This window comes from Amblyomma mixtum, chromosome 3 (assembly GCF_055824585.1).
Source record: "Amblyomma mixtum isolate Tamu chromosome 3, ASM5582458v1, whole genome shotgun sequence".
NCBI lineage: Eukaryota > Metazoa > Arthropoda > Arachnida > Ixodida > Ixodidae > Amblyomma > Amblyomma mixtum.
In genome coordinates, this window is record NC_143014.1 from 31,401,529 (window position 1) to 31,413,938 (window position 12,410).

Below are 12,410 nucleotides of genomic sequence, written 5' to 3' on the forward strand. Positions count from 1 at the left end.
GCCCACCTCGCGCCGTCGCTGTGGTTGTGCGCCTCCAAATTACGCGACACGATGATGCTTCGCATTCTCCAGGCTTAACCAAGTTAAGCCTCAGCCATTTTTTCATAGATAGCCGAACAAAAAAATGGATGAGAAGATGTAGGCAGCCAAAGGCTTCAGGTATCCGTGCAATAAAAACACTAACACGCCATGGAGGCAAGAAAAGGACTACACGGCAACAACAGGGAAATGGAAGTCATCACGAACATCAAAAGTAAGTCCGCGAAGCCGAGACTGCTAAGTGGAGGCAAAAATGGGAACAAATTAATCTTTGCGTCATTACAGAGCAAAAACGACCGAAATCCGAAAAGGAAACGAAGTACGGTAATTCAAGACAGTGCCCTTTATTTGGGGCTAGGTCACGGTGGGCTAGGTTGCCTTAGAACCAGGCAATGTAAAAGCAAGCATGAACAAGGAGATGATAGTTGTGTATAGCATGCGGGAGCAATGTAGAAAGCACTATGCATGTTCTGGTAGACAGTAAAGCTACACTTCTAGACATCAAAGAGAATGCATGCTGAACCTTCCAGTAGATTCGGGTGATAGGGGCAGTGAAAGCAAAATTCACACATCATCAGTTGAAACGACACTGGTGGCGTAACCGCAGAATGGAGGAAATGCACGAACTGTCGCAGAAATCAAAGCGATATAGCCTGGAACGTGAAAAATAGCCTTGAAGAAAAAAAAAAGTAGAATGGTCAAGGGAAAAAAAAATTGCCCGGCCCGCACGTATGCGATTCAAAGTAAAAAAAAAAGGAAAAGAGGCACAAAATAGATCAAACAACTCATTTTACTTGTAACAGGCAAGGTTGCACACGCCACCCCCGCTGATACAAAAATGATGCCAATAGTTTTGCATCTATCTATGCCTATACAGTGGCCCCTTGGCAATGCCTCCTGGGACTCAATATTAAGGCGAAAGCCTTTAATGCCTCGTACTGCTGTTAGCAGCCGTGTCGGCAGCCGTGTCGGCAGATTTGTCCGCGTTTCGGCGTCACTACTTAAAAAAAAAACCTGTGTCGAGGCTGGGATTCGAAACACGGCCTTTGGCATTTGAAGCGGAGACCCTACCACGAAGGCTCAGGGTTTGAGTATCTAGGCACCATAGTTTGAACATGAATAAAGGGTCATGTAGTGAATGCATGGGTCTCATAAATGGAATAAAAAAAATAAAAATTGGAAAAGTAAAAATTAAAGAACAAAAATTAGAAAAAAATAATAAAAATAAAAAAAAGTAAAATATGCAAAGTAAAAAAAAAAACAATGCACCAGGAAACGCTTTCCCTTTGCAGCACTTAGAGAGCCTAAGTGCCCCCTGAATTTTTTCATCCACCACGGGAATGCCGCGAGGACGAAGTCTCTTATTGCGCGTTGCTAGCGTTGGGCCGAAAACGTGGATTCTGCCTCAGAATAGGTAGCTGCGACGCGATGCCTTCCTTTGTAAAAACTGAAAATTGTTTTTTGACGAAAGGAAATGACGCAGTAACTATTTCACATATCTCGGTGGACATCCAAACCACGTCGCAAGGGGAGGGACAAACGAGGGAGGGAAAGAAGAAAGAGAGAAGCAGGTGTCGTACTGGAGGGCTCCGGAATAATTTCGACCGCCTGGGGATCTTTAACATGTGTTGACATCGCACAGCTCACGGGCACCTTTTGCTTTTCGTCTCCATCGAAACGCGGCCGCCGGGGTCGCAAATTGAATTATTTTGTTTGCGTAGGGGCTCATAGAAACGCATAGAAACTAAAATTTTCTCAATTATTTTCTTAATTCACACGGCGCCTATGAAATCGAGCTTCCGTAACAGCTGGGGAATAAATCTTAGAAGAGAATGTGAAAGTATGAAACGGTGTCTTTAAGCCGATATATATTTAAAACGCTATAGCACGTGCCTGCTTATATGCAGGATCGTGCGGTATTTACCCTCGGGTGTAGGTAACAGGCAGGCGCGCCGCCCGTAAAAAGTGATGCAAACAAAGCTTCTTCACAGTAATTTTCTGAATTCGCGCGGCACCTATGAAGTCGGCCTTCTATTCACAGCTGGCGAGTGCATCATTAAAAATAACGTGAAGATATATGAAACGTCATTTCGAAGCCGGTTTGTTTTAAAACGCGTCATAAATGCGTGTTGTGACGTCGGACGCACCGGCAACTATGTCGGGTCGCTCAGTCACCTCAAAGTAGACATGCCTCAGAGCAGTGATGCCTCATAAATATTTACAGTCCATTTTGAACCAATCGGTGCCAACAGCAATATATATTTCCAGTGGTCAGCTGATCAATGACGAAAAAAAAAATAGTGCAGGAGTTCCGCTGCGCGCTACGGCAACTGGACGGGGCTGCCGTAGCCAAATGCTCGGCTGGAAACACTCGCTTGAAGTACGCTTCTGTATATTAATCAAGAAAGCAAAACTGACCAAAATATTTCGTACATGGCATTCTCACAGGAGCTGCGCCGTAATTTGTTGAAAAAGTCATATACATTCATTTTGAATGTGCTTTACTGAAAGAGCTAAAGAGAAATCCGCAGACTAGAACCCGCGCTCTGCTGCTGAGATGTGCAGTGCCAGGCCGCAGATTAACTTGCGGAAATAAAAGACGCAGACGAACTTACACCAGCGGAACCGCAGAAGATTAAGTCGATGCCGAATAAGGTGGTCCTTTTTTACGAAACGATTAGCAGTGCTTAGTGTGGCCTAAGGACCTCAAAGTTGCATCACAAGATGGCCGTTTGACTCAGATTTTTCGGCGTAAAAAGTAATCGCTTTCGTGCTTTGCTGCCCTTATGATGCAAGTACCTGTAACAACGAAATCCGGGCCAGAACACTCGGCGCAGTGTGACGACACTGATGATCCCACTTCTACGGATTAATTCTACACAAGAGCTTAGCACTTACGGAAAGCAGAAGCCCATCGGGTGTTGTATTGTTACGATTGTACATTCAGTTCTTCAGCCGCATTCACTGGTGGTCGTATCGAGCTGCTGCGAACTATAGCTCTCTACCTTGACGGAGATCTCTGCGTAAAAAGAAAGGGAAGCTCTCGTATGCACGATAACGAGGCGTTGCAGTAATATCACAATGCATAAAAGCATTTGAAGAGCAAATTGATATAACTCGGGCATACCTGTACTTTAAAATATCCATAAACTTCCATGTTATCCTCTAAGACTTCAGCCTTGGTCACATCGCATCACTTCCCACACACACGAAGCACAGACAAGAGACAAGACGCACAAGATCGGCGCACATACATATATAACGAGAAACACCGCACTAATCTGCTTGGAAAACTGGAAAACTGCACGGCAACTGCATTACGATGAACAGTACGCTTCGTGATGAACAGGCATGGTTCATTAGTCGCCGCATCCGGAGGAACTCAAGCGCAAAGAACGGCCGCCGCTGAAACACGCGCTTAGACATGTGACATTCTCCAACGGCTACGAATTGGAACTTCAAACTGCGGGCGGCCTCGAGTGATTGGCTGAAACAAGTCACGAGACATCAATACAATGAAGGCAAGAAAAAGAGGGGTCGCTCTCCTTATTCGCTGTGTGGCATGCCAAGCCGTTGGTCAGGCGCGCCAAAGAAAAAAAAAAAACATCAAAGCGGCTAATGACTCCAACGGCGCCGAACGACCGGCCTTCCCCATTCCCTCTCGCCGGTTTCTTGCAGATCAAAAACATAGAAATAAAACCGCCGGCACTGCACGCTGTTCGGTATGGGTGTTTCATATTTTCTTTCTTTCTTCGCTCCCTCTTTGGAGAGCGACAGATCTGGCGGTTCTGACCGTGGTTCTGACCGGCGCTTGAACGGGCGACAGTTATGCAACATCGGCTGGCTTCGGGTCGGTTAGTGCCCGGATAAAAAAAAAAATACAAAGCGCGTCACCGTCGGCGCCTAGTCAGCGCTAGTACAAGGCGCCACCGCAGAAAATGCAACCGAAACAGGGTGACAAGGTTCTCTGTCGCCCATCGCGCGCTTGCCCGTAACGTCTGCGCGCGAAACTGCGTTTGCATACGCGTATGATGCCGGGCGTCTTTGCACGTTGCCAATGCAGTGCTAAAGCAGAAATGGGGCCAGGGACGTGCGAGAGTGAGTGGCCGCACTTGAAATTTGTTTTCATGGTCGCTGCTCATCACGATGGGCCGAAAATTAGAAGCTACGCGCGCACGTGTGCCTCGAGAAAGTCGGAGGTGCGAGCACGCTGCTCGCCCCAGCTAAGTATCCTGGCGACGCCGTTGCTGCACTGCGATCCCGTGTGGAGAATGGGCGTACACCATGTCTTATTACGCTTTCAGTGGTGTCGGAACAAGCGAATGCATAAGAAAATAATTTACCTTCATAGCTTCAGGTGCTTCCTCGAGAGTGGCTTCTTGGCAATATGCATGATGTCTGCTGATGATGCTGAACGCGTAGTTTGCCAGAAGAGGCCTCAAGAAACGCACAGCTATAAGCTCAATCAGTTTCAGTCAGCGTATCTAGCTCTGATCGTCTTTGTACTTTCATATTTTTTACCCGCGGAGAACGGAAACCGCATGATCCACCAACGTTGTGATTGGTTCCGGTAGGCTTTAATTCTCTCTTTCAGTGTTTCGTCAGCAAATTACTTGAGAACATTAAGAACGAAGAGCCACTGCACTGAGGAGTTCGGTGTCCCATCACTTCTTCGGATAGCGGCAAGCCATTTTTCTTACAAGTCATCGTGGAAGGGCTCTTCGCAGAAGGATAGCCCTGCATTTTTCTTCTTATCATCAGACTTTCGCAGAGGAACACAACAAGAAGGCATTTTAGCGCACCTTAGTTATGTATTAACACGAAAGCCAAAGAGTCAAAGAAACGCCAAAAAAATTGAAATGGGAGTTGCAATTGAAACAAATTTGAATAGGAATTGGAAGAATAACAGTTGAAATTGGACGAACTGTAATTGGAACTGCAAATGCAATTGCAATTTCAATTATTGGATTGCAGCAAAATAGTTGCAATACATGCATTTATCAATAAAATTTTAAAGCGAAGCTTAAAATCCAGTTGCTGTGGATGAATTCAGTTCGTCAGCACAAATCAATCGATCGCGTGGATAGCCCGTGAATGTTCTGCTTTCTCGGAAACTGCCGACAGACGTACGCCGGGTTTTGGTTGACATGGCCGTTCTGTAATGCCAATGCATTACTGAAGCGCTCGCGAAACGCAGTAATCCATTTTACATGGTGGCCCCCATACGGCAGCAATACGGCAGCCCGTTCTGTTTCTTTGTTCTAGAACCGCCGCGGTCGGCGTGCGCTCGGTAGCGGACGCCATCACGGTGTGAGGCCGGCGGTTTGCGCCGTCAGCCGAGCTTAAGCGGGGAAAACGCATTTACCTCCTAAGTCCACGTCACAATCATAAGGCGGGATTTTTTCGCCCTAGATGATAGTGGTGGCCGGCCAGATGATGCTGCGAGGTCCAGCCCTCAAAAAGTAGAAGGAACCGCAAGGGAAGGGAGACAAGGAGAAAATAAAAAAAATCTCTTCCTCTCCCGTAACCGAGAGTAGAGTAAGCATGAAATGTTTACGGGCCTAATGTCATCTCGGTGGACACCCGAACCGCACCGTACAGGAAGGGAGGAACGCCACCCCCCGTTCGGCGCGATGCCTTGCCATTTGAACGCAAGGTTTTTTGAGGAGAGGAAATGGCGCAGTAATTCTCTGCCATCTCGGTGGACACCCGAACCGCACCGTAAAGGAAGGGGGGAACGCCACCACCCGTTCGGCGCGATGCCTTGCCCTTTGAACGCAGCGCTTCTCCCACGGGCCCCTGTGCGCCTGCGCGGCTTTGCTTCGATGCGCGAAGCCCCTAAGAGATCACGTATGACAACGAAGTGTAACGTGGCATTTGTGTGCTTTTTGCACGCGTTATTAGAAATCGGAAATTATAATTCCGTGCATTATCAAACGCACAGCTCGACTGATATCTTGATAAACATTGAGAAGGCACTGGCAGCAGTTATTTTTTGTGACTCGTTTGGAGACCAACCGGCGCTTGCATGCCGGTCGCGTAGGAGGGCTTAGAGAGTCTCGTTAAATCTCGTTAAGTCTCGTACGGTGCCCGGATGTTCTCGTTTCAGAGCCCGGATGACTGCTCTCGGTCTCGGCGTGACGTCACCACACTGCCGACAACGGGAGCTAAAAGCATTTCATGCTTTAAAAAATAAGGGCGAAAAAGTACACCGTCGTGCCCAGGTATATTTCTCTGTTTTCAGTGGCGGTGAATATGTTTGGAGGCAGTCTGGTAACAAAGCCTGGAAGTGTAAAGACCGACATTTATTGGCTCACTGGCATGTGTGTGGCTGGCTGCCCCTCCGAATTTCCACAGCGTTGGCCTGTTTCTCGCGGATATCAACGCTGGCTGTACATTAGGGTTACAGGGGTTCGTTTCCGAGAGAAAGTCTAGGTCGTTTAGACAGGTGACTGACGATGTCTACATTGAAATCACCCAGCAGTACGCTGTCTGTCTCTGTCTGCGTCTGAACCTGGGCCCCACAGACACTCGGGTGTGGTGGACGCCGAACGTAGTGAGACTGGCCCAATGTCTCTTGTGCGGCCCTGTGAACAGATCATTAAGCTTTCTCGGTTCTGCTGCAAATGATGGCAGAACAATGTCTTAGAGCACGATGGCATGTTCTTGTTCCCTGTTTTATTCATTTCAATACTTAGTTTTCATTTTGCGGTCAGGCTGCCCATTGTCTGAACTGCTTGGCATCAAAGGTCGTAGCATCATCTGTGTTTGTCTCTTCCTTTATCCCTGTTTTTTTTCTGTTCGGCTACTGGCATTGAACCAGGCTGCGCACCCGGCTGGGGTAAACAAAAACATATTGCTGCCTTGGATGGAATTCGTGAGAAATACTCTGTACTACTGATGGCGGCATGCAAAAACACCGTTAAAAGGACACCGAGGACCAACTTAAGTTGGCGTCTCACCCATCGAGGAAAAAACAAAATCAGGAGAGAGCGTGACGTCACGCGGCCAGCCTTCGCAAGCTGTTCCCTCCCCCGGTTTTTCGCTCTCCGAGTCAGTCCGTAATGTTTTCGTGTTGGTATGTTTTAGTGCGCGCGTTTTAGTGCATCAGCGCGCGCGGCGCTGATGGATATCACCGCACGCTATCACGTGGTGTGATCACAGGGTACCAACTCTCCTTTTTACTCCTTATGAGTAGGCTTCAAGATTACCGCCGGCCGCTCCATCATGTCTTTTTTTTCTCCATGTTGTCGCCACTCTCGCCGAAAGCGGAACTTTTATATATAAACTTTGCTTGCTGAAAATTATGATGATGATGGCTGGCTGTTCCCTTTGTATCGGAAAGACACGACGCACATATCCCAGCCAGTTGTAAAAAAAAAAAAAGTCGGAGAAAGGCAGCTTGGAGGTTGGTAAGCAGTTTCCAGAGACAGTTGCGCGATATCGCTCGCACATCAGCCCATCACCACTGATCACCACGTAGATGACTTGGTGACGTATTTTCGTCAATCGCCACCACAGAAGCAGCCTGTCCTTGGTTGTCCGCACCCTCGAGTAATCACTGGTGCCGTTTGATCCATCGCCACCAAAGCCAATAGCACTTGCGAGGGCGGCGTTGCTTGAGTGGTGAAGGAGAAGGTTAGCACACCGAAGCACGACGTGTTCAATACTTTCTCCTGTCCGCACGCCCGGCACATTCCAGGTCGGGCGCTGCTTAATATTTAAGCGCTGCTTAAATTTTGGAAATCTGTGTCGCGAATTCGCGACACTGGGAATTCGGTCCATTTTGCGCACATAGTCCGAGTAAGTGTGGGATACCTTCCCGGAAGACTTGCATTCCAGCAGTTGTTTTTACTTAGAGGTGCAGATTGCCTTTGTCGCCACAAAAATCTATCGTACTAATGTAGTGCAGTCAGTTTCTCCCTGTTGTCGCCCACTTTACGCGTTCGTTTCCTGTATTACGAAGGACCACTGTCCTCCCCGTTAATCACTGCTTCTGTTACTCGTATCTGATCTCTTGGCATATGCAGTCATCACTGTCGCTGTCACTCGTGTACCAAATTACGGTAGAGTAGGATCCTCGAAGCAGTGTGCTGATTAGGGCTTCAACAAAAAGACATGTTGACGTGTGGAATTTTCGTCATCACTGGCGAGAGATATACTGGATCTTGCATCCGAGAAGCAAAGGGAAAGTGGGGGGCAGTGGTGAGGGAAGAGTGGCGTACCTTGCCTTAAAATGATCCTTGCAAAAGGGGCGGACATTGGTCAGCGGACTGAAGCAGCACCTTCCGATTGAGAAGTAGTTCCAATATATTTTCACGAACAGATACAGTGTGGATAAGATTCCCAGTGCCGCAAATTCGCGACATACCGCACATCGTCAGGTTATTCACCCCCTCCCCCCCCCCGCGCGCGCACGCACGCAATGCACGCACGCACGCACACACACACACACACACGCACGCACGCACGCACGCACGCACGCGCACACACACACACACACACACACACACACACACACACGCACGCACGCACACAAAAACGTTTCAAGCGTACATAAACAACCGTCAGAAGCCCAAGGAGTGCAAACAGTTTTTCATGCAACGAATGTTCTGCCTATTCTTTCCGAAACATTTCTCACAGGATGAGACACGAGAAGTCGTTGAACGTTGGCTAACAGTCGAGCATTTGCGCCCCCTTTTTCTTCACACAGCTGCCTCACAGTGGTGTGATTCATTTTTATCCGAAGGCGCTGGCTACGAAGAGCATATTGACATGAAAACTACTCTCCTAGCTGCACGTGAAAACGCACGGCGTTCATTTTGCATGTCACGAATTCGCGGGACGGGGCGTTAAGGTGTTCTAGTAAATGAAAAAGGAGCTGGTCGATGCATTTTTTAGCTATATGTTTCAACATGTGCGAGTTCACTGTAAGTGGCATGGTTGCTTCGTAAGGGATGTGGTTACTTTAGTAAGTATAACGAGGAGTCAGCCGATGCATATTCTAGCTAGATATTTCAGCGTGCTTAAGCTGGCTGTGACTACAACATGGTTGGTTCTTTTGTCCGCCTTCAATGTACCTTTGCTCTTTGAGAGATGATGCTGCCACAGTTTCTTTTTTTCCTGGTGAGAGTATAACTACTTGTCTTTGTGGCAGCCTCAGTTGCACAGAGCCTTTAGCTTCGGCTTTGCGCGGAGCTGTTACAATGAAGTAAGGGCCAAACTAAAAAAAAAAGGAAAGAAAAGTTGGGCGCAGGTTCGAGGGAAGGCTGAGTGGCACTATTTTCTCACTGTAAAAAAGTCCGTAACTTTATGGAGACTTACTACGTGGAAAAACGGAACCATATGCCTTTTTAGAAAACACGGAGGGGCAGTCCAGACTTCAGTCCAGTAATGGAGGAAACGTCCGTAATCACCTGTGGATGTTACAGGGGAGAAAACTTAGACACAGCGATTGACTCCTTCGGTATTGTGTTACCGCCAAACGCATTAATAACTTGATTAAAGACAGCAAAAATAGAACAAAGGTGCTCATGATTTGACACCGCTGCTTATTTTCGTGCGTGTCGGACCAATAATAATTTGCTATCGGAAAGGGCGCAATATCTGGCTCACCGCGGACACCTGAGCCGCCCCAGGTAACACGGGAACGTCACAGCTGTGTTAAGTTTTTGTTTTGGTCAAACGTTCATGACCTTGTTGTTAAATTCTTGTTATATAGCATTTGTCGAACGTTGCAAATGAGCGGAGACCAGCGTTACTAGCGCGATTTTTAAATACTCGCTTCGGTTCAGGGCTGCCCACAGTGCCTAAATACTCCAGGGCCTATAGCATTTAAGATTTCTGTAAAGTAGTTGTTAGGTTACAACCTATGGCTATCGGGCTTAAATTTTGCAAATGAAATATTGCCTCTTTACATCGATAATTAAAACTTATTGAAGCGTTTTCGTTAATTGACAGCCATATTTTGCGCGATTCCACATTTGCTGGGGGGTGGCAAGCGTTACGGTCTGACAGTAGATGTGAAAATGTGCTTATGCAGCATTGTATGCCTGCTACATTTGCGATCTCTGGGAAGGAAAGGAGGGAGACCAGAGGTATGTGCGCAGCCAACCAAGCTGTGCTGATGCCCATACACCCTCCTCCCCCCTACCTCACTCCCCCGAAATTTTAGAGATATTCACTTTAAACTCTTGGGGTCATCTTTTTACTATACTACGCCACTGCCTGCGCTGCTCTCGTGGCGGCTGCACTGTGCTTTTCGTTTCAACGCCAATTTGCCATCTTCGTCGACGCGGAGGCGCCGAGTACATTTTGCCGTACGGAAGACCGATGTGCGAGAGGTAAGTGTAATTTCACTATGATTTGTCGTTCCGGAGTCTTATCTCACCTTTCTCTTAAGACAGATGCTGTCTGAAGCGCGCACCGCTCACTGCTCCAGCGTAAACAACTTGCCTGGTCTCTAGTATGCAAAAGCGTTGCCACTAGAGCACAAGATTCTCGCGTTCATTTAGCGCTTACTACGGAATGCTCTAATGCGTCGCGTACGTAGATTACCGAGCAGAGTGCAGCAGCTTCTAGGGAGAGAGAAACAACTTTATTTTGCAGCAGCTTCCAGAAAGCTTTCGAAAACCAAACCTGTTTTGTTCGTAACGCAACGATGTTTCGTTCGCTTTTGGTCAATTATAAATATGGCTAAACTTTAACAAACTGATTTAATGAACGCATTGGGAAACAAGAAAGCAGTACATAGAGAATTGCTCACTACGACTGTTCTTTGGGGCGTCTCGCAGTTACATGCTGCTGCTTTGGAGGGGGCGCGTCCAGTTTCTTTCTGCTTCTCCTTGGGTGAAGCTTTCTTTTTGTGCAGGGGCAGAGGCTTTTGAGAGGGGAGGAATGGGCCCATTGTGGAAAGGAACCCTTCTAACCAGCAGAGCAGGGAGCACGCCCGTCCATGCCGCTCGGGAGAGGGCGGCCCCTCACAACCTCGGCACGGCGTGAATCTCCGCGTATTCTTTTTTTGTTTGTTTGTTTGTTTGTTTACTTTCCCTGTAGGAGAACTACTGCTATACTACTGCATTCCAAGGTTGGCCGTACCGTGCCGCTTCCCCTGTTCCCGACTGTTGCATTCGTTCGAGCCAAGCCAAGCACTGTGTGCTTTGCTGGAGCCTGGCTAGTGCACTAGGGCCCCTAGAAATACGTATTTACGTATTTAAAAATACGTAGAAATAAGTATTTCTAGGGACCCTAGCCTGGCTATAGCCTGGCGGTGGCTCGTGGTGGTTGTTTTTCGGGTAAATGTGTTCCACGCCGGCGTACTGACAATTGTGCCGCTTTCATCGATGGAGTCTTCGTCCCTCGCGCAACCTGAGTTCCCCTGAGCTGTTTTCGCGGGCGGCTTACTTCAGACAACGCTCCACCGCGCCGAATTGCCCTTCTTCCTGCCGGGTGTCCTCGTGTGGCTGTCCAACTCCACGGCGGCCATGACGGTACGACTCTCGAAGCGCTCGCCTCCCTCCCCACGCCTCTGCAGTGGTTCCTAGCGTACTCTTCTGCGTCATCGTATTTTGTCTATGCTACGCTCCGCGCGCACCTTAGTGTGCCAGCTCAAGCTTCAACCTTCTTCAGCCATCGTCGCCTGGATTATCGCCGTGGAGTATTGTTCCCAGAAGGCACCTTTGGTGTGTGCCCCTTTCGCGCTCCTTTCCGTTTCACGCGCGCCTCAGTGCGCCCGTTCTATAGTCTGTTTCTCACCGACTGTTGCGTGTGCTTGGCTTCATCTGCTTTGCGCGCACTTGGATACACTGCTCGCCCGTGTTTTTGGCAGCATCGCACACTCCGTGCTTCTTATCATGTACCGCGTCAAAGTTCGTAATCCAACATTTCACGTTGATCGGCAGCTCGGAACAGAGCGCGCGTGAATCGTTTACGTTAAAATGATGACGTGATAACGTAACGCTTCGCATCGTAGCCATTCGAGCCCCCCCCCTCCCGTGTACTTGCTTCGGTCCACTGGCGGCAAAAACTTTTGGTGGAAGTTGTGCAATGAGGCGCACTTTTCATTACACCAGCTGCAAAGGTTTACTGTTGCTTTGTAGTAAAGTGATCCCACATGTCGCGCACGAGAGCATTTGGGCTGCGGTTATAATACTGTAAATCTTGCGGGGCTAGTTGGTGGAGCATTGTCTAACAAAAGGTGAAAACAGCGCTAAGTTTAACACAAACCACACAGAAAGACGGACAGAATGGGTGTTATCAACTTTGTGTTAAACTTAGCGCTGTTTCTACCTTTTGGTTATATTAGTTTCAAGGATCAAGCCGCTGTAGCATCAGCTGTTCAGTATTTCAGATCATAATCCTGCACCGTCCTC

The 12,410-nt window shown here is 48.1% G+C and overlaps 2 protein-coding genes across 15 annotated transcripts in view; one reads left to right on the plus strand and one right to left on the minus strand.

Moving 5' to 3' along the window:
* Positions 1-10,984, minus strand: part of LOC149349564 (uncharacterized) — a 31,265-nt gene extending 20,281 nt beyond the window's left edge. The window contains exons 1-2 of one of the 3 annotated variants that reach the window (XM_089578546.1): positions 10,805-10,984; positions 2,938-3,058 (exon numbers count right to left, since the gene is read on the minus strand). The gene's annotated coding sequence lies outside the window, so the exon portion shown is untranslated. Of the gene's footprint in view, positions 1-2,937; positions 3,059-3,166; positions 3,570-10,804 lie in introns of those variants that run through there. The other 2 variants (XM_089578545.1, XM_089578547.1) reach the window with 2 other exon arrangements.
* Positions 1-12,410, plus strand: part of LOC149349565 (uncharacterized) — a 51,650-nt gene that overhangs the window by 18,658 nt on the left and 20,582 nt on the right. For 2 of the 12 annotated variants that reach the window (XM_089578549.1, XM_089578551.1), the window contains exon 1: positions 10,871-11,528. The exons of 1 other annotated variant lie outside the window; for it this stretch is intronic. The gene's annotated coding sequence lies outside the window, so the exon portion shown is untranslated. Of the gene's footprint in view, positions 1-10,286; positions 10,383-10,858; positions 11,721-12,410 lie in introns of those variants that run through there. 9 more of the 12 variants (XM_089578552.1, XM_089578555.1, XM_089578556.1 and 6 more) reach the window with 9 other exon arrangements.